Source organism: Gracilinanus agilis, chromosome 6 (genome assembly GCF_016433145.1).
Source record: "Gracilinanus agilis isolate LMUSP501 chromosome 6, AgileGrace, whole genome shotgun sequence".
NCBI lineage: Eukaryota > Metazoa > Chordata > Mammalia > Didelphimorphia > Didelphidae > Gracilinanus > Gracilinanus agilis.
In genome coordinates this window covers 26,331,254-26,351,574 of record NC_058135.1, presented here as the reverse complement: position 1 = coordinate 26,351,574, position 20,321 = coordinate 26,331,254, and positions in this window count along the sequence as shown.

Below are 20,321 nucleotides of genomic sequence, written 5' to 3'. Positions count from 1 at the left end.
TTAAAGGGTATGTACAGCTTTATAGCCCTTTGGCACAGTTTCAAATTGCCCTCCAGATTGATTGGATCAATTCACAATTCCACCAGTAATGCTTTAGTGTCACAATTTTGCCTCATCCCCTCCAACATTTATCACTTTTCTTTACTTGTCACATTGGTCAATCTGATAAATTTTGAGGTGGCATTTCAGAGTTATTTTAATTTGCATTTCTTTAATCTAGTGGGATTTAGAACATTCTTTTTCATAAGATTATTGACAACTGTGATGTCTTCATCTGAAAATTGCTTGTTCATATCTTTAGACCATTTGTCAATTGGGGAATGACTTGTATTCTTATAAATTTGACTAAGTTCTCTATAAATTTGAGAAATTAGCCCTTTATCAGAGAAATGGATTTATGGTCTAAGAGGTTTCTCTTCCAGCTCAAGTGATTACAAGGTTAGCTAAAACTATACTCTCTCTAAGTTACATAGATGATTGCTATTTAAAGTCATACCACCTAGTGTTTTTGTGTTTTTGATCTCTTCCATACTACTTCTATTTATCTACAAATAACAATATTTAAGTCTTCTCCATGGAATACTAGTACATATAGCTTTGTTCTCTTTGCAGCTGGTAACTTCTATTCCAAAGACAAGCAAAAATATCAATTTAATAAATCTATCATTTCCTGATCTTGAACCTCAATTCCCAGCCCACATTATAGATTGATGTAGTTTTGTTACACGTAATATTTTCTGCAGTATATAGCATTCAATGTTATTTATCTTATTGCTTCACTATAGTCTGGAATCAAAGTTTATTCTTTATTAACTACTTTCTTGGATTTTATCCCATCATTATTTTTAAAGAGCTATTTGATCATGAAAGCAAGGGAGAACATGAGTTAAGTCTATATGTAACATTTTTCTCTGCATGTTGAATATTTGTGGGCTATCTCCTGAAAACAACACTAAATCTTACTATCATAAAACACTGAAAACCATAAGCTTTTAAATATATAACTATTGTGGTACACAGGCTTTAGTCAGCAGATCAATATTCATTTGAGTTTTTTGTTTTTTTTTTGGTACTAGACCTTTGATTTAATTTGAACAGGGCAATCACCAGTGAGAAAATTCCATTTAATGATTCAAACTATCCTTAGAATTTTGTCTAATATTAGGGACAGGCTATCTACAAAAATAGTCTGGGCATTGGAGTAGGGTATAATGGCTTATGACATATTTGGGGGGGGATCTATACCAAATCTGAAGGATTATCATTCCAAGAACAGCCAAGTGATTCAATGGATAGAGAGCAAGGCCGATAGACAGGAAATTCCTGGTTCAAATCTGAACTCAGACACTTACTAGCTATGTAATCTTGGGGCAACTCATAACCCCAATTTCCTAGCTCTTGACACTCTTCTGCCTTGAAATGGATATGTAGTATTGATTCTAGGAAAGAAGATGAAGGCAAAAGAAAAAAAAAGATTATGACTTCATGTGGAAGGACCTTCTTACTTATGTGAGGTGAAAATGATGTGAGAGAGGTCAGAGCTTCCAGGCAGAAGCTACTAGAAAGCTTTTGTCAAGAGAGCTTAAGCCTTGCTCTCTAGGGACAATCAAGTCCTTTTTATTTTTCAAGGGTAAAACTAACCAAACTCATATTCAGTGGGTGATGGAGGAACTCTGGTAGATAGCAGTGTTATCATATATGGCAAGGGATTCCCAAAGTGGGCACCACCACCCCCTGGTGGGTGCTGCAGTGATCCAGGGGGGCAGTGAGGGCCACAGGTGCTTTTATCTTTCCTATTAATTGCTATTACAATTTTTAAAAAAATTAATTTCCAGGGGTGCTAAGTAATATTTTTTTCTGGAAAGGGGGCAGTAGGCCAAAAACGTTTGGGAACCACTGATATATGGGATACTGAGAGTTTAAGTGACTTGCCCAGGGTATCAGAGAAAATATACATTAGAGGCACCACATATTCTGGTCTCCTGACCCTGAAGCTAACTTTTCTACTCTCTGTTGTCTTTTCTGCCTGATGTTTCAGGACTAATGTTTGTTTTAATAATTTTTCAAATCCCCCTTGCTAGCAAAAGAGAAGAAATGGAATTCAAGGTCCACAAGACAGAAAACACACAACCTTTAATGTGTGATAGTAGAATATTTATATTAAAAAATGTCTACAGAATCTTTTCCTCATCTTGCAAAAAAAGACTTTGAATTGAGTCAACTGACTTGAAATACAAAGAGTAAATATTAACTCCTGAGGTAAATCAGTATATTACCAGAGGTAATATAAGTGATTTGCTCAGATAATGCAAATATCCTCACCTTCCACTCATTATATAATGCATTTTAACCTTGGTTCTTTCCAGGGCTAATAAACTTTGGTTATAGCACATTAAGAAGCACTTTCTAACAGTTCTCAACTTACAAATCTTGGTAAGGCCCGTCCTTTGCAAAATGTTAAAGTCAGCAACATTTTTCTTCGGTTATCTGCCATCTCCTGTTTCTCTCATACCTAACCCTAACCCCCATAAACCTTCCACCTACTGTGGATTCCTTCACATGCTCTTTGGACCATCATCCAAAATCTTGACCCTTCCCCCATCCTTTCTTAAGTGCTTTCTTCTTGCTATCAAAATGATCTCTCCTTTATTTCATTCCCCAGGCTTTCAAGCATAACCTTAGCATGACAAGGAAAGAATCTTGGAATATATTCTATATACAACTTTACCCCTTAATATTTTCAGCTCAAAAATAAAGTTCTGCTCAGCTGCTACCTCTTACATAAAGCCTCTCTGGATCACCCAGTTGCTAGTGTCTCTCCACTATGGAGGGACCATGAATGAAATTTGTATGTATTTTTGTATATTTGTGTCTATTTTATTTGTCCTGATTAAATGAAAACTCCTTGAGGACAATGACTTGTTTTGATTTTTGTCTATGCATCTCCAGTGCCTATCTCAGTGATTGGCAAAGAGTAGGGATATAATAAATGCTTTTTGATAAAGACTTGTTCTCTATTGAGGATTTCTAGTTGCTAAACTACTAACAAACTAGTCTGTGCCAATATTGCAAAGCTTGTTAATGTTTTATACCTAGCCTTCCACCCTCCATGCAACATAGACTTACCATCATCAGAACTATTCACTTGTTAATTCTGTTCCCCATCCTCAGGTAGTCCTGAGAGTTGCTTTGGATGCATGCTTTGAGGAATGAAATGATGAAGGGGCTTAATATCACATTTTGATACAATAGATAGTATAGATATTTGGAGTGTCTGCCTGTAATAACAAAATTCTGAATACAGAATTTTTATTTTACTCAATGTTAAGGAAAACTTTGGCGAAAACAACAGTAATAAAAAAAAAGTCATTCTTTTATAAAGTGGTTTTCAAAATGAACCAACTCTTGCTTTAAAATGGCGTAACCTGAAATTGGCCTTTTCTAAGAACAAACTGGATATACATTGCACTTACATCCAATATGTCACCCTTGTGAAGCATTTTGCATTAGGCAGAATATGTAGTTGTTTTGTGTAACACTGTAAACTTCCAGCATCCTACACAAGCCTGGATACTAGGTCTAGAATGTAAGAAGCATAGAATCAAATTAAATAACTAGCAATCATTGAAAATATATGATGCTTTTATAGGATTCTATATTTTGCTTTGCTTATTTGTCAACCTTTTCATATTTCCTGTTTTTTAAATTGAAATGAAGCTATACCAGGGGTCAGCATTGCAGGGCTCTCCGGCCATATCTGGCTCCACCTCCCAACCTGCCAGTCTGGGCAGAAGCCCCAGGAGGTGCCCCAGGGGGCCCTTCAGCCCCGCCCCATATTCCAGCACCTTCCGCCTCCATCCTCCTCCTTCCCCACGCGTTTATGGCTCTTACGGCCAAAAAGATTGCCAACCTTCGAGCTATACCATCAAATATGCAAGAAAAGAAATAAGCTCTGGAATGTTTCATAAAAGGTTCAAGGTTAAAATCAGTCACGGAGAGAATTCAAAAGAAGATTTCTGCCTCCAGGTTCATTGCTCTCAAATTTAGGTAAAACTTTCACATTAGTAGAGTAATGAGTGCTGAGGAATAGATATATAGATATATAGAGGAATAGAGAAGGGAGGAAAAAAAAAAGTATTGATGGATTTGAAAGACCCAAACCTGAAACTGCATATAGATAAAAATCATGTAAGTAAATTAGTTATACAGGAATTTTTCTGTCATATTGGCCTCATTTTTTACATTGTATTCTTTTAATAAAAACTTTTATTGATGCCTTTTGTTTTTATGCCATAGATATTTCCCATAACCATGCCGTCTCTTACCAAGTTTCCCCCAAAATATGTACACATTTCTTTGTATCAAAGAGAAACAATTAGCTTATGCCAGTTAATTGTTCAGGATTTATTCAAATTCACTTCAGACTTGTTGTCATATTCACTTACATATCTATGTTCTCTGAAAATAAAATAAAAAGCATTCATTCATTCTAACACTTATTAAAAGTCTAGTTTGTTCAAGGCACTATACTAGATGATGGGTATAGAAAGGCAAAAAACAAACAGTCTCTCTCTTCAATTTGGGGGTAGGCAGAGGTGGTGGTAGAGTAGTACAATTTCTTTACCATAAGTTTAAGACTTTGTCTCATGAGTTGTTATGAATAGTTTCACATTTACAATTTTATTTTTAAAAAGGAAAATTAAAGCCTTCCCAAAATCTGCAGCTTCTTTCTCTACTGAACTCATTGCTATATATTTCCAATTTCAAAATCTTTTATTTTGAAACATTCTCTTTTATTATTTTGTCTTTTATTGTATATATTCTGTTTGTTCTGAAGACTCAAAAGGGGAAAGCATCTTAGAAAGAAGCTTTTTTCTCATTTTCTTGCCTGTATAAGCTTGGTGCTCAATTAATGTTTGATTTCATCAATCAGCTAACAACATTCATTAAGTATCTAATGTGTGCCAGGAATATAAAGATTAAAATAAAATAGTCCTTGCCACTGACAAGTTTATATTCTAATGGAAGAAGACAATTAAATTAGATAGGAGAGAAACTCTTCAGGGGTTATTGAAACAGTCCTGTAGAAGGTGATAAGGGCGTTGAGAGATGAGGAATAAACATTTATACAATACCTACTGTATAACCAGGTACTGTGATGAATTTTTTTTCAAATATTACACTTACTTGATTCTGAAAACAAGCCTAGGAAAAAGGTATGGTTATTATCCCCTTTTCATAGATGAGGAAATTGAAGCAGACAAAGGTTAAATCGATTGCCCATGATCACATAGCTAATATATTTCTGAGGCTAATTTGAATTCAGGTTTTCTATCCACTGTTCCACCTAGCTAATTTAAGTAGTGATGGTTTTATGAGGGGAAAGAGAAGGGGGCAGGGTGAGTGAGTAGCGGAGACAGGCAACTATATTTAGGTACCTTCAGGGGTCTAACCCAGTGCAAGTGGCAGAATAAGAGATGAAGGGAGAGGGGCTAGGATTAATTCATTAAATAAGAGGGAGAAGAAAAGAACTAGAAAAAGAAATGGAAGAACAATAATGCCAAACTACAGCTACTTCACAGCTACAATATAAACAATTATTTTAAATAACTTTTTGCCATCCACTTAAATTTCACCCAATTTTCTAATAGTGAAAAAATGAAAACAAAATAAAAAATTCCAAAATATGATTACAACAAACAAAAAATATCATACTTTCAAAGTGAGAAAAACACTACCATTAAAGCTAATAAGTATGAAACTTCTGACAAAAAAATGTACTTTTGTTTAAGCTTAAGGCAAAAATTATTAATATGGCTAAATAAATATGGATTTTTGGTTAACATTGAGTAGATTTCTAAATCCCCACAGCATGATTTCCAAATTGTATACTCTTAACACCTCATTATTATTTTCATACAGTTTTCCTACTTAAAAGTGTTACATGGCAGAAACTTTGTTTTAAAATTAATGGAAAATTATATTTGTTTTTGAGACTATATTGATGTCTTAACATAACTGGAGACATTTTTAGCATTACAAAATCACTTGAGAAGTTCTAGACCTCAGCAGAATAAGGAAATCTTTCCAAACCTATTTAACTACAGTTCTGTTCTTTTCCCTTTGGACAAATAGAATTGTTTGGGAAAGGGAAAAAAAGGAAGTGAATTAGTTGCCCAAGTCTTATTTTATTTTTTCCTCCTGTTTCAAAATCATGTTTGGTTCAGCTTGAAAAAAGAGAAGGAAAAAAAAAAGAAATCCTCCTCTCTTTTTACCCAATTAGATCTTCAACTATAAATCTGGAACCATTGGGAAATAAGTTAATCCTTTAAATTAACTTTAATATTTATTATTAAGAGATTACATAAGTATATATAAACCCAATAATTTATTGTCTTTGCTATATATAAAACCATATGCTATATTCTAAGGAAAACACAAGGGAAAGTTAGATTTCTAGAGAAGGTTAGATGTGGAGACAGATTCATTGGCATCAAAAGCCTGCTCCTCATATCTGTTTGGGGGAGCCAATTGTTAAATTTTCTGTGTAGATAATTAGAGTTCATAAATCAAGAAGTGACAGTTTCAAAAGGGCATGGATAGTTGGGGGCAGCGGGGCAGAGGAAGCAGCAGATATGTCCAAGATGGCAAAATAAGAAGCATGATGCCCACTAACCACCCTCCAAATAACTAGAGAGGAACAAAAATGCCTCAAAATGAATTCTGGAGCAGCAGAACAAACAGAAGTGGTAAAATATTGCTTTGGCCCAAAACAATGTCAAGAGACAGCAAGAAGGACTCATCTCATTGGGGTATGAGGAGGGAACATTGGGCAAGACTCAGCAGGAACTCCAAGGCAATATAGTGCAAGTGGCAGGAGAAAGAGAGTAGCAGGCTGAGCCAGCTGGCCCAATACAAGCACAGGATAGAACTCCCTCGAGTCCCAGAACAGTGCTAAACTTCAGTATACAGACAAAATCAAGGGGAAAAAATAACCTGAAAATGAGCAAAAGACAGAGAAAAACCTGATGCTGGAAAAATATTTCAACAAATGAGATGATCAAAAGACAAGCTCAGAAAAGGACTGCAATACAAAAAATGAAAATGTGTGAAAGTTTAGAGGAAAATGTGAAAGCATGTCAAGTCCAAAATGAAATCCTGAAGATATCCAAAAAAGGATAGAAAAACAAATAATAGAAAACTTAAAAGAACAATTAGAAAAGAATATGAGAGAAAAAAAAGAACCAAAACAGTAATAGGACCTGCCTGTCTCTTTCCTACCCATTTATACTCTCTTACTCTCTTTGCCATTCCACCCTCTAAGAGTTGCCTTCCCCTTAGTAAATTAAAAGGTTCTTGAAGGCAGCCATTATGTTACGTTTTGTCACTATCCACTACCACGACCTCCAAAATGACTAGTATAATGTATTGAAAATAATTGCACTTAATATATCTCTGTTTAGTCAATGACTAAATGATAGGAATGGATCATATAATTATCTACAAGCAATTAACTCATTTCCATATGACATGAGCACTTACTATAGAGTCCTAATGGACTCTATTTGGTGTGAGTCTTATTAACAAGAACAAAAAAACTTGGGTGAAGCTGTGATCTGGTAATTAGGCCTAAAAGATTCTCCCTATCTCTGTGTAGAAAAGATCCAAGGAGTTTATAGGTAAAAAGAGAGAATGGAGATAGAGAATTCTAGGAAAAAATATCATGTATAGGAAGAAAGGAAGAATTAAGGTGTGTCTGTGGGGGAATTGGGTAGAAATCAAAGTTTTCATGGCACAGAACAAGTGAATTTGAGTTCAGTCTTGAGGAATAGATATGATATTTCAATAGACAGGTAGCTAGCATATATATATATATGGAAATGACTATAGATTCAAGGAACTGTATGAGCAAGCGGTGGGAAATTAGAATGTCTTGGTAAATGGAGAGTAATCCAGTTTGGCTCTGACAGTTTAAAGGTAAAGGAGAAGTATGAAGAAAGAATGGATAAGTTTGAAGGCCTAGAAAGCCCAGCTGTGGCCTTTGGATATTCCCAAAGAGTTCATGAGAGCTTCTTTTACAATATGATGAACATGGAAATATGTATTATCTGATAAAACATGTACAACATATATGATATTATCTTCCATCTTGGAGAGGGGGAGTGGAGTAAAAGGGAAGGAGAGAATATGGCTCAAAAATATCAGAAAACTATTATTAAAAATTGTATTAACATGTAAAAAATTTTTAAGAAAACAATTGCTACAAATCAGGCCATTTATTTGTTTTGTTGACTATCTTGACTTACGTGATGGAGAAATGTTAATAATGTAGGTTAACCTTAAAAGGAATTTGAACACATTTTTTCCAGTTGCTTAATTATCTACTAGCTAAGATCTAGCCGTTCATTCTTTACCACAACTATGGACATGTACTATAAAACAGAAAATAAGCTTTTTTTCAGATAGGTACAAAGGCTTAATTCCTTATGTTCCCAGTAATGTTTTATGTGACTAACAATATGGCGACCAGGAGGTAGGCAGAGTGCTAGAAGAGTCCAGATCTTTGCTGAAAATCAATTTCTAAATAAAAAATAAAATGTTTCATAACTTTATATGTATAATATGTATCATCTTTACAGAATAAATATGGAGAATAAACAAACACAGTAGATAAAACAATATAATTAGGAAAGGTGGATACTAGCTTTTAGAAGCAGGTTAGGGAAAGACTTCACAAGGAAGGTAGCATTTAAGTTGTGCCTTCAAAAAGAAGAAATAAACTAAGAGGCAGAAGTGAGAGAACAGAGCATTTTAGGCATGCCAGATAGCCAGTAGAAAGGCAAAGATAGAGGAGATGGAGGAGAAAGGTGGAGGAAGGTTGGAGATGAATGGGAAACTCCATTAATTCTATTTTCATGGTAGCTCTTGCACCCATCCCTTCCTCTCTGTTCTCATTTTCAGGCCCCTACAACAAGGCTTTGTTATCATTTATTTCAATTATTACAGTAAACTTTTGATTACTCTTTTCTACCTCTTCTTTTTCCATTTTCCAATCAAATCTGAATACCACTGTGATATCAATATGTTTCCTGAATAGATCAGATCATCTCACTCCTTGGTTCAAAATTTTTCAATGGCTCCTTAATGAGTTCCTTTAGTTTGGAATTCTATTGCCACCTTACCTTTTCAATCCTTAATCCAATGTTGTTTTTTTCCCAAATGTTCTCATATCTGCATCCACTGGCAACCAACTTCCATCCAAAGGGCAGACAAAACCATCCTAGCTGAAGCAGCAAGGAACCCTTAGAAAGAAACAGTAGGCTGCATATGGCAGACAAGTCCGACTGCAGCGGATACTGAGGGAGATGTACCTAGGGATCTGAACCCAAGAACCTTTGGAATAGAAATGTTTAAAGCTTAGTGCCCACAGGAATTACCTGGGGAAGTAATGGCTGTGGGCATACAGTCTGAAAATTGCCTCTAGGTGTTGTAGCTCTATCTACTAAAGATTCCAAGCACTATGAAATGGTGCAACACTGGAAATTGATGGGATTTTATCAATTAAAGAAGAGTGACTTTTTTAAAAACAGTGTTTGTTTATTAGAAAAATCTTATTACATAGCTATCTGAATGTGTTAAAATATGCTTTCAAATGAACATATAATATTAATGTCTCCTTTATCAATAGAAAAAGATAAAATAATTCTTTTGCAATATACAACTCACTCTGTAAACTTTCTTCTATTACTTCATTAATTCATTCCTTAGGAAAATAATTTTTGTTATAAATACATAATCAGATATGACAAATATACTTTTCCAAGAGAAACAAATTCTCCCATTAGCTGTGTCCAAACATGTCTCATTCTTTTTTCCTTCTTCTCACCCTCACCACTCTCATCAAAATGGCAGATAATATTACATATTTCCCTGTCAATTATGTTGTTAAAGAGACAAATAAAAATTATAAATGAGTTATAAAAAGAGTAAAAAAACTATTCAAAAAGTTATGCCTTTTGACCCAGTGGTTTACACTATTAGGTCTATTTCCTAAGATGATCATGGAAGAAGGAAAATAAACTATCTGTTTAAAAATCTGTTGTAGTGGCAAAGAACTGGAAAATGAACGCATTTCTATCAATTGGGGGATGGCTGAACAAGTTGTGGTTTATGCTTGTAATGGAATATTATTGTGCCATAAGAAATGACAAACAAGATGATTACAAAAAACCTGGAAAGATATATAAAATGATACAGAGTGAAGTGAGCAGAACCAGGAGAAGGTTGTACAGAGTAATAACAATAATTTATGATCAGCTGTGAATGACTTAACTATTTTCAATAAGATAAGGATCCAGGACAACTAAAAAGGATATCTACTGCCAGAGAAGAAATAGTTGAGTACAAATGCAGATTGAAACATGACATTCTTCATTTTATTTCATCCTTGGATTTGTCTCCAGTTATAAGCACAATCTTCTCCTATCAGAAAATGTCTTGAAGCAATCTTACTTTTGTATTTGTATATTTATATGTGCTTCGCACAAAGTAAATGAATATTAAAAGTTTTTTCATTCATTCCCTCTACATTCCAGCCACACTGAATTACTCTTTACCCTGAATAGGTCTTGTGATTCTGATGTGACTGTTCCCATTGTTCTTTTCAAATGGAATGTCCCCTATTCCATAGGGTGAATTCCTACTCATTTATCAAAGCCTTATTTAATTGCTGTCTCCTCCATGAAACTTCCCTGGTTCCACAAGTTGTTAATGATACCCTGTACATTCCTCAATCATTTCACATAATACATGCTGTTCCCCAAATAATGCTGTTCTCCACTGCTTGGTTCCAGGCAATTTTTCTGGCTGTCCTTAATGTATGGAATGTTCCCTCCTCACCTGTACCTATCAACTTCCCTATCTTCCTTGAAGTGCCAACATTCCCATTCTCTTAATTTTGTGCCTTCTGATAATTTCCTTTTCAACATGTGTGCATTCACGTGCATGTGTGTGTATGTTGTTTATTAACATATTATCCTGCTTATTAGATTGTAAGCATCTTGAGCATAGGGACTGTCTTTCAACTTTCTTTTTATCCATAGAGTGAAGTATAAAACTTGACGCATAGTAAATGCTTAATTGATGTTTAATGACTGACTTTTCTATAATATTTCAGAAGTACTTATCCTATTTTTATTTCAATTATATAAGTATGCTTTTTTTAGACTGGCAGACATTATTTATCTAAAATTGTATTTCCACTTCACATATAACAATGCTCTACACACATAGGATCATGGTTTTTATTTAACTGGAATGGACTGAAACAACCTGTACTATAAATAAAAATTTGTTCTATTCAAAATGCTTTTGGAATCATTTTTAAAGTGCTTTATATTTATGAAACATTGAAATTGGGAGAAGAGAAAGTAAAATCAATGTGCCAGATGTTGCACAATGAATATTTGTTACTCAAATACAAATGGAGCATATAATTAATAATTTCATAAATTCAATTGTATTTCAATGCCTTATTTCCCCTAGGTTTGACTAGCTTTAATGAACTAAGCTTTTCTAGAAGACAATTTGAGATTAATCAAAATACTTTTGGAAGGTGAATTCCTTCTAGGCATTAGAACATGAGAAAAGAATAGTCTGGACCAGTGGTTCCCAAAATTTTTGGCCTACTGCCCCCTTTCCAGAAAAAATATTACTTAGCCCCCTGGAAATTAATTTTTTTTAAATTTTAATAGCAATTAATAGGAAAGATAAATGCACCTGTGGCCATCACCTCTCTCCTGGATTGCTGCAGCACCCACCAGGGGGTGGTAGCACACACTTTGGGAATCACTGCTATGGTCTGGACTAAGATTATGTAGAATGCTGGCTTTGCCTCATCTTCTCTCTGGTCCTTTCTCCACGCAGTATCTTTTCTACTAGGAAAGACTGGTAGAAGAAATAAAAAGGAGATGAATCTCATAATGTTCTAATTTGGCCTATTCTATAAACTCTCACAAAGAATGAGTGATACAGAAAGTTAAAATTAAGTGACTGAAAGTTGAGAATCATAGATGAATTAGTTCTAAATCAGGCAAACTAAATGAGATTTTAAACTCATGAAATTCATTTAAGTATGATCTCTTCAAATCTATAAATGTTCCTCTCACCTCAGTTAACCATCTTTAATCAGTGGAATAGCAAGCATTTCTTTCTTTTTTTTTTTTTTTTTTTTTAACCCTTACGTTCCATCTTAGAATTGGCACTATGAATTGGTTCTAAGGCAGAAGAATGGTAAGATAGGCAATTGGGGTTAAATGACTTCCCAGGTTAACACAGCTAGGAAGGTCTGAGGCCACAACTGAACTCAGGACCTCCCATTTCCAGGTCTGATTCTCTATCCACTGAACCACCTAGCTACTCCACAAACATTTCTTAAGCATCTGATAGGCCCTGTACTAGATAATGAGGATACAAGTACAAAGAATAAACAATCTGTATTCAAAATGAACTTACATTCAAAAGAGGATGATAAATACATCTAAAAATATAGAAAGCTTAAACATATTGTTAGTAAATATAAATATATTCAAATTAGTTAAATACAGGTCATTTGGGAAGAAAAGCACTAACAGTTGGGGATCAAGAAAGGCTTCATTTAGAAGATGGTGTTTGACCTACATCTTAAAAGGAAAAAAAGATCAGTATAAGATTCAGGTAAAGAGAAGTTGGATAAATAGGTGAATAGATGGAGATATAACTATATAGATATATATCATCTTAATGAGAAAGTAACTCTAAGTTATCTAAATAACTTCTGAATCAATAATCCATTTTCAGATCATCTTCATTAGAATTCACAGTATAATTTAATTCATGCAAGCTGCTTCCCATTAATACTAGTTTTCAAGGGTGTAGCTGTACTAAATGGGTATTAACTAGTAACAAAGGTTACTTTGTCTCATTTCCCTCAACCATGATACTTTATCATATATCCCATCCTACCACTACATCTACCATTCATCCCTTATTCACAATTATGGTTTGATAATTTCTTAAGAGTTGAGATACCATTTAGCAAGGGTTAATTTCCTCCATTACCTTATACCACAAAACAGAATATTATTGGAGATTACTGGTATATACCCATATTTTAGGACTGCTAATAGATTCAACAGTAGCAAATGAATTATCTCAGCTTTCTTAAATGAAGGTAACTCAATAAAATAATTATTGTTTTATCTTGGGCTTCTACTCAAAGTCTATCTCTTTCAGCCTCCTTCAATTATATTATTTTACTTTTCACTTAAATCAGATATTACATTAAGATAATATGCCTTCTGACTTATATTTGTTTCTTAGTTCATATATTGACTAATTTATATTTCCTTAAGAGCTATTTTTTTGAGAGTCTGGTTTCCCTTATCCCAAAGGAAATTCCAGGAAAAAATATCACAGTCCAATAGTTCCTTCTGTGTTATTTCTACTTATTACAATTTCTATTCTGCTCATGTTTATCTTCAGATTATATATGAGTTTTATATTGCCTCTTTTTGTAGAATTTTATTATGTAGTCTGTCTTGTATTTTTCTATGGTGTTCACATCTTTACTCCCCAACTTATATTACAAGTTCTTGAGGATAGAGATCATATCAAATCATAGAATTTCAAGCTCACAAGGGCATGAGGGACCATCTAGTTTTTCTCCATCATTTTTCCAGTGAGGCACGAAGCAATTGTAATATTGCCTAGTCATACAGTCAGTTAGTGGCAGAATTAGGATTCAAACTAAAATTTGCATAACAATTCAGACTTTCTTTCACTATAAAAAAGCAGTTCATCAATAAACACTTATATTAAGCTAAATTAAGGAGTTTATAAGCATCATAAAGAGCAATCATAGTAATAGTAGTTCTAAAAATTAACATTAACTTTTAAATGGGGAAAAAAACTATTATTCAAGTAATCAAATCTACTCACCAAGAAAATATCCTCTCATTATTTATTTTGATCAAAGCAGTTTAAAAAACACTTCAAAATTCCAAAAAAGTGACATTTTCAATGCAATCATCCCAAATTGATGAGTTTCTGAGAAAAATAGGAGATAAATGGATGTGATCTTAATATTTAAGATCATACTATTAAAAAAGGAAGAGAAGTAGGATATATGACCTTTCATTAGTTAAATATAGTAATAATTTTTATCAAATTTACCAGAAAAGGGATGATCATTTAGGATATATAGATGATTAAGAGAAACAGACTAAAAGTCATTTCCCAATAGATAAGTGGTCAAAATATATTAAGCAATTGTTCTCAAAAGAAGAAATTCAATCTATTAAGAAACATATAAAATAAGTTACTAATAAGAAGAAAAAATGTACATTAAAACAACTCTGGGAATTTAACTTATTTAACACTCACCATATTTACAGAGATAAAAAATGAGAATATTCAGTGTTGGAAGGTTTGTGGAATGATAGACACACTAATATATTGTTGGTGCAGCTGTGACTCAATAAAACCACTCTGGAAAGCAATTTAGAATTATTCAAATGAAGGGTTTAAAATGTTGGCACTTTTTGATCTAGAGATAATACTGCTAGATTTAAAATCCCAACAGATCACTGATGAAGAAAAAGGCTTTATTTACACCAAATACGTATTAGCAGCACTTTGCCTCATTGCTAGGAATTGGGAACAAATCTCATTACCAACTGTTAGAGAATGGGTAAACAAATTATGAAATGAGTGTAATGAATTGTTACTCCTCTATAAGAAATTATGAATATGATGGATACAGAAAAGTCTGGAAATACCTATGAGGATTAATGCAAAGTGAAGTAAGCATAGATAATAGAAATATAGAATAATGACTACAACAAAGAAAATGGAGAGACTATTTATAAAATAAAAGAAAATAAAGAAATAAAATTAGCCTCAAAGAAGGAAGTTGAGAAGATGCTTCTCACTCCTTTGTAGAAATGAGAGGTCAACAGGCATGTAACATTAAATACATTGTCAAATTCCTTTTCCACTTGTTGATAGGTTCTATTTATTATTTAGCTCTTCCTCCTCCTTTTCTTCTTTAATTTTTTTTTTGTTGCTCATATTAAAATATCCAGTTAACTCCCACCTTCTCTTCCCTTACTCATTAGAGAAGGCATCTTTTCACAAAAAAAATTTTATACATACACACACACATATACACACACATCTATATTTTAAATTATCAGTTATTTCTTCAATTCTTCCTCTGGAGGTGGACATACACAAATCATTATTCAAACAATATTTCTGCTGCTGTATATTATGTTTTCTTGACTCTGTTCATTTCATTCTTCTTAATTTCAAATGAGTCTTTCCATGGTTTTCCTAAATTAACCTGCTTGTCATTTATAAGGTAGCAGTAAAATTCCATTACAATCATAACCTGTTCAATCATTCCCCAATAAATGGATATCTCTTCAGTTTCTAGTTCTTTGCCACCACAAAGTGAGCTGCTAAAAAAAATGTTTTTATTCTAAGGGATGGCTGCTCTGAGATAAAGAAGAGGAGACAAGCAAGAATATATTTAAGCAATTTTAAAAGCAAAAGAGATCAATAAAATTTTTATTTTAAATAACCACTTAATAAAATTGAATATTTCAAGCATTGTCTTAGCCTCCCGTTGGATCATCAGTCAAGCTATCAACATTTATTATATGTCTGCTATGTGCCAAGTACTGTTCTATGTGTTAGAAATACAAAGAAAGGCAGAAGATGGGTCTCTCTCAAGGGAAATGTCAAATGAGGGAAACAGCATGCGAATAACTATGTACAAATAGGTTATGTGCAGGATAAACTGTAAATAATCAACAGAGGAATGTATGACGTTTAGTTGTGAATGACAACTATTATTAGCAATATATTAGCAAATCGGAACAGCCTCCAGGGCCTCATCACTAAAAAGGCTATGCACTGTAGATGGGAGCATGCCGTTCTCCACTTTATTTCCTCCATGAATTGTTCTCTCCTGTCCTTACAAAGTGATGTCTTAGCATGAAAAAAAAGTGGAAATAGGTATTGTATGATGATACACGTACAACCCATATCATGTTCCTTGGCTTCTTTGGGGAGGCTGAAAGAGTGGGGTCTTGGGAACAGGGATCACAAAATGTCAGAAAATGATCATTAAAAAGTGTAGACAGCCGGACTTCCGGTTAAGATGGCGGCAGAGTAAGGAGCAGCTGCTCGATCTCTCCTGACCGAACCACACAGGACCCCTCAAGGGGAAATAAAAACGAGTCCAGAGGAACGAAGGAAACCCACAACAGGGCGCAGCATTGAAGGTACGCAGAATCGGGGCATTTCCACACTTTAAAGGGGTGAAACAGCTCTCACTAAAACACGAGAGGAAGAAGCCCCTCCCCCACCCCCCACACCACACAAGNGAGTCTGAAAACCCACACCAATCTCTATTGAAAATGAAAGAATTTCATCTGCTCCTCAAACCATGCCATACAGGTAGCTGTGTAATCTTCCTTCATAAAGATGACCCTAGGGAATACAGAGGAAAACCTTATTATTTAATCTTTCTAAATTAGTCATATAACAAAATCTCAATTACCTTGACCTGTAACAAAATATCGCTCCACTTCTCTATTCTTTCACTAGCATTTCTCCACTCTTTACTCCTAATACACATTTGTGTATAAATCTTTCATAAGTGAGAAAATATGGTAGAATTAGTAATTTTATAGAAATTAACAAATTCAAAGCATTCAGTATAAGCTTTGACAACATTTAGTGATATCATTTAACAGTCAAAGTAAGATTGCCAAATTATTTGAAAAAAATTTTATCCCTGGCCTATGATCTTCCCCAGGCTCACCACATAATTTTGAATTGATTAAAGTTAAATGACAGATGAGACATTGCAAATACAATGGTTTGCAAGTCCCAGAAGGACTATTCTTAGTAAACAAAATTGAGAACGATGTAATTGCACTGTTTATGCTAAATACTAAGTCTTTAATCTTAATCAATTCTCTATTCCAGTCAACCTAGTTAGAGAAGATCAATTTTAGAAACATGATTTCTACCAGGCCTCTAAAATGATAGGTATATATCGTCATGCCAAAACATACATGCACAAGAGCACATACATACAGTGATACAGAAATATACATACATAATATGTGGGTAAGCAAATGTATATATATATATAAGTATGTGCAAATCTACATATTTATGAGTATATATACAAGTATTTTTATGTGTACCTACATATCTAATATATACAGGCAGATACATAAATATAAATATAGATATAGATGAAAATAATTTTCAATTGAACTCAATTCAATTGAAGTAACCTTTAGTATTATATGCAGGTATAGGTTGAAGGAAGAATAATATATATTAAATTCTGGCAAAAAAGAAAGTGTATGGACTCTAGCATCAAAAAGATGTGGTTATAAATTTCTCCTCTGATGCTTTTAATATATGTGGACTTCGATAACTCCTTTAATCTCCCTAAAGTTTACCTTTAAAATAAAGGCATTTGTATCTTTTGACTTTATACCTCATCCATTGAAGATTTAGTTCTATGAAATTTTATTTCAAATTTTAAAATATAGTCATATTTACTGATTGTTAACTATGTTAAATAGTCACTTTATTTTTTACTTAGTTATTTCAGTTAGCTTTTTGTTCATAACTACTGAATATTCTATTTCTTATTGGTAAGTTATGTAAATGCTATCTAAAATTAATGTCTGAAAGAATTATTACTACTGTACTGTGCAAATTTAAGATAGTCAAGGTAAAAGAAGAGTTAGTGTTATTTTTACTATATAATTTTACATGTGAAAAGAAAATTTGTATGATGACTTTCAGTAAACATTGCATTCCTCCAGGTTGAGTTTAGAAGTTATTTGCCTTCATTTAATCTTTTCCCTATATTGATCTTTCTTATTGACAAAATCAAATTTCTTAGGCAAGAGTCTGATTATTACTTTTCATTTCAAACATCTTTAGTCGTTTTGCCTTTAGAAACAAAACAGAACAAATCAAAACCCATTTATCTGGACATTTAAATTTTTCTATAATCAGATTCCAATCTAAATGTTTATTCTTTTTTTTGGTATATTTCCCTTAGAGGACTTGATATTCTAGCTCAACTATATTATTACCATTCACATATATAAAAATTCAAGTACATAAACATATGTATCTCTATGTTAGCATATATATGTGTAGTTGATTGTGTGTATACAAATATATCTCATATATTTATAACTTGTTAAGTATTTTATTGAATTATTTTATGTAATTATCACATTAATCCTTACAATTAATACCAAAAGCTATGTACTATAGTTATTATCTCCATTTTACATATGATGAAACTGAAGCTCAAAAAGATTACATAATTTGCCTATAGTTATCCTATAAACATAATGAGTGTCATAAAGAGAATTTGAACAAAGAGATTTTATTATTTCCTATTTACCACTATTTCTCAAATGCCATGGTCTCTCTATTAGCAATTATCAAACTACATATTTCATTGCCTGCCCCTGTTCATTTGTTTATGCTACCCTATATCCACTCCTAAAATGTAATATATGCTCTTCTTTACCTCTCAGTATACTAATAGTTCTTCAAGTGACAGGAGTTGTGCCAAACATTCATCTAATATCCTTCCAACCCTCTGTATAAGAATGTCAATAAATCCTATCCATGTATCTAATTGATTATACTCTCTTTGTTCTGAAAACTTTTCTCTTATTTTTTTAAGTATTATCCTCTACTATAACATCTACAGTGTAAAAATAAATGGTAAATGAATTAATTATTGATTATAAAACTGATTTTAGATACTCTGCTTGCTGTGCTTGCAAAGTATCTTCAGTTTATATAAATGAAGTGAAGCTTATAAGTGAACTTTCATTCAGGGCTAGACACAAGGAGGCTAAAGAGACTCTTATTATAGACAAATAAAGTATTATTGAAAATATAAGGATAAAAAGGATTTTTAACTCTAATGGATTCTAATTCCACCCAAATAAAATGCCTTGGTTCTACAAGGAATCACTTCTCCTGTGTCCTCAGGCTACATTTATCCTTCCTTATTGTACTAACCAAAATTTTTACTATTTTAAATAAACTAACACTATTATCCTTATAATTATTAACTTTGCCTCCAAGTTATAACAATAAAAAAGGCCAGCTAGCTAAGTCTCAGCAAGAACCAAGTTGGGACTTTGAGCCTTAACAGACTCAGAGTCCAAACCAAAGACTGGGGTTTTCTTTGGTCTTCTCAGAGTTAAGCAATGTATAAAACAGTAATAGATAGTCAATAGTGTTTCCCAAGTTGGAAAAAGAAAACATTAAGCTCCTTAAGGTCTTTCCCTCCTTTTCTTCTACCTCAGATAGTGAGGGAAACATATAGAAAAGAAGTCACTTCCTCCAAGCCCCAAGAGAGAGTCTCTGTAAGTGACTCTGCCAACTGCCAGAGACCAACTGCCACACCCAGAGAGAGTAACTATCACAGAAAAACTGTTAAACTGTCAACATTTGAAATTGACTCTCTGTCTCATATCTGCTTCAAACTCCAATTCTTTCTCAAGGAAATGTCTCTATTTCTTATCTCTAAACTAATATAATAAGACTTAATTTTCTGATATCACCCTTATAGTAGATAGAAAAATTATTCATAGATAGAGGTTGTGGTACTAAGTGGTTCAAGATGATATGTAAAAAAAAAGGAGGGGAGTAGAAGATGGCACCAAGAGAAACTTGAAGGCAGAAAAAATAGGATAAATTATATGATATAAAGAGGCACATGGGAGGTGGAGGGAAAGAATACTATTATAAGAAGGAGAGGATGAGAGTGGTAATAGGTAATACTTAAGCATTACTCTCAGTGGAATAAATTCTGACAGGGAAGAGCATCTAGATCCATAAAATTCTATCTTACCTACAGGGAAGTTGAGAAGGGGAAAAACCAAAGGGGGGGGGGTTAAGGATGGGGTCTACCAAAAGGGAGGGAAAGAAAGGAGAAGGGAATTCAATAGACCCTAAAGAAAAATAAGAGGGGAATAAGAAGGTAGGGGTTGGGAAGGGAAGTAAAGTAAGGGTGGGAAAGCACTGTCTTGCTGAGGTTATTTACCCCAAGTCTATTCCACTGATCCTCCCTCCTGTCTCTTAACCAGTAACAAATTATTTTGATGACCACTGCTTTATGAGGTTATTTTAAGTCTTCTATTTCTTTTTCTGTTAATTGAGGCAATTTATATTTTTGTAAATATTCATACATATCATCTAGATTGCCATAT